General features: G+C 41.8%; 1 pseudogene; it reads right to left on the reverse strand.

Moving 5' to 3' along the window:
- Positions 1-260: 260 nt before the first annotated feature.
- Positions 261-3005, reverse strand: part of LOC110310790 — a 3424-nt pseudogene continuing 679 nt past the window's right edge.

The raw sequence follows: 3005 nt of genomic DNA on the forward strand, positions 1-3005 counted from the left end.
ATAATTTTTATTTATTCTTGAGAATTTCATATATGCATACATTAAAATATGAACCCATTTAGCCCATCTCTGTGTACCAACTCTCCTCATACCCCCTAATATATTCCCTTTTCAACTCCATGTCTTTTTGGGGGATGTGTGGGTTTTTTTTCTTTTTTCTTTTGTCTTGAGAATAAAATGATATTAACATTTTTATTTGGAATATTAAGAGACAGTAAAAATTAAGTATAACATGTCTCTGTGTCATGCCCAGCCATGGCTTACAGAGCAGCTAACCAGCTGTAGTCTACTTTTCTGAACTTTCTCAGCTCTTTCTCTTCAGAGTTTTCCTTGTTTTTTTTTTTTTTTCCTGTAAGATCTTTTTCTTCATCTGAATCTTCGCTTTCTTTTTCCCTCCCTCCCTATCTCCATCATCAGGAATTTCTTCAGCACTTCCAGTCTCTTTAGAGAGCAGCAATGAGTTTGCAAATAGAGAGCACAGGAAAGCAGCTGATGGCAACCCGTGGGCTTGGGTGGGAAGAAGCTCGCTAATTGCAGGTATGTTCTCCATTAAAAGAGGTTTTACCAGTCCATTCTGTGAAGTTTCAGTTAACTTTGCATCCTGCTCTTGCCTGTGTTTTCCCAATAGAGAAGAAAATGGGGTCGTTGGTGAACTTTCTTCTGCTAGCAGCTGTCTGCCTGTCGGTGATTTAGTTAGGAAGTAGAATTTGGATCTGTTCAGCCACTGGTGAGCTTCTGAGGTGACCAATGCCGGGACATCTCGTGGACCAAACACTCCCCACTGGACTTCTCCTCTGGAGACATTCTTTTGATTATACAAACCTTGGCTCACTGGGTTTAAACACAAACAGATCTGAGCCCGCTGAAGACTGAGCCGCTGCAGCAGCATGGTTTGAGTAAGGGGTGGATTCCATAACGCTAACATTTAATTTTGCACTCCACTGCGTTGAACAACTGAGCAGATTCCAACAGCAGAGAGTGCCATTCTCAGTAGTGTCGGGAAGATACTTTGAGCATGTCAGTCTTTCAAAACAAAGGTGCCTTATTTTCTCAGCTCCTTTGCAAGATGTACATTCCAGTCTCTGTGTTCCTGAAGCCCATATTGTAACTATGTAATCCATATTGTAACTCAAAGCTGACTGCTAGTAAGGAGCCATCTTCAGAGAAACAACAATTGGTTGCTTGATACTTGTGGTAACTACTTACAAAGTTACAAGTCCAGCCATTTTTTTTGTATATATCAGAGTCATATGTTAATACCCACATTTTCTCTGCTAGCTGTGAGCAGTATGGGTCTTTCATAGGTTTTCTGCATTATTGAAACAGCTGGGATGTTCTCATCATGTGGCATGGTGACCTTTGTGTTAAGAACAGACCCTTGGGTTTTCTTGCTATAGCGCCACAGTTTCATTTACAGCTCCAGCTCATTTTAATCTCCTTGCCTTTGTTCAGCTGTTGCCAACCAAGTACCAGAGCAGCTATAGGCAACCTTTGTTAGTTCAGTTTGGACTAGACTCTGATCACTGATGTACCCTTGCTGTGTGATATCTAGATTATATAACTGCTTCTCACCCTGGAGAGACTAAAACTGCAGGTGACCAGGCTTCCCATTCAAAACTAAAGCTTTGGTTCTTGGGTCAACCATCATGCCAATAGACAAGACTCCCATCTTTCACTAGGCCTTGCATTACAGCTGATGCATCAAGAGTGCAGTGAATAACTGTGTTCTTGTTTATCAGAGTGAGAAGTACAGGAAAATCTCCTGAAGCTGAGATGGAGAGTGCTCTATGGTAGGTCCTAACTGAGAGAGAAACTCTTTATACTTCTCTGATCTATCTCAATATTCTGCAAGACACAGTCATGCCCACCACGCAGCAGAATGATGCCCATTACTGGAAAAGCCACATCCATAACCTTGTCTTGGTGCCAATGCGAATATGTAGATATGTATATCATCAGGAAAATTCCTCCAAAGGCCGATTTTACTGTCCATGTGACCAGATGTGATGCAATCTTCCTTTCGGTGGCAGGCTATACATGTGAGCTTGTTTTTTGAATTCTTCTTGTTTTTTGTTGATGATAAGGTAAAATTGCCTGTTTTTTTTTTTCTTTTTGAAAAACAAGACAAAACAAAACAAAACAAAACAAAACAAAACAAAACAGATAGGCAAAGTCCCAGACTGCAGCAACATATTCTCCCTCATTTCCAAAGGCAGTGCCCTTGGGGGACCTGTTTATGTAATCCAAAACAAAGGTGAGCTCCTTAGCGTCTACATTCTGGCTTGGAGACTTGGGCAGTTTCACTGAAACCAGCGGAAATACATCTGGTTCTTCTTTACCTACTGTCTGGAAGACAGAATCTTCGGCTTGGTTGGGTGTGTGTGGGGGAGGTGAATAAAGAGGGCATGGAGTTTAGGTTCAACAATGAAAGCCTTTATCAAAGTGCCATCAGGATAGTCCACAGCTTAACTGTGCCACCAAAGGAACATGAGTAGAGCTAAAGATGGTTGTTGGGGTCGATGAGGATTGTAGACACCAGGTTTTTGTGCCCATGAAGAATGTGCACACACTCTTGTGTGGCTGTGCTATAGACCTTAACAAAGTCTCCCGAGAAACAGAAGATATACCTTTCAAAAGAGTTTTAGAGGTATATAGTCAAGCATATGTGTTGTCAAGCCTTTGAGGATATGGAAGATATAGTCATTTGAGATCCACAGAGAAAAAGGCTCTCTTGAAGTTCAGCTGGCTACCCCTGCAGGAAACCACACAGACACTCTCTTCTACTATCTTCACACAGACTCATGGGATGTGTTTTTTAAAATATTTTTTTATTACGTATTTTCCTCAATTACATTTCCAATGCTATCCCAAAAGTCCCCTATACCCTCCCACCCACTTCCCTACCCACCCATTCCCATTTTTTTTGGCCCTGGCGTTCCCCTGTACTGGGGCATATAAAGTTTGCATGTCCAATGGGCCTCTCTTTCCAGTGATGGCCGGCTAGG

Source organism: Mus caroli, chromosome 15 (genome assembly GCF_900094665.2).
Source record: "Mus caroli chromosome 15, CAROLI_EIJ_v1.1, whole genome shotgun sequence".
In the NCBI taxonomy this organism is placed as follows: domain Eukaryota; kingdom Metazoa; phylum Chordata; class Mammalia; order Rodentia; family Muridae; genus Mus; species Mus caroli.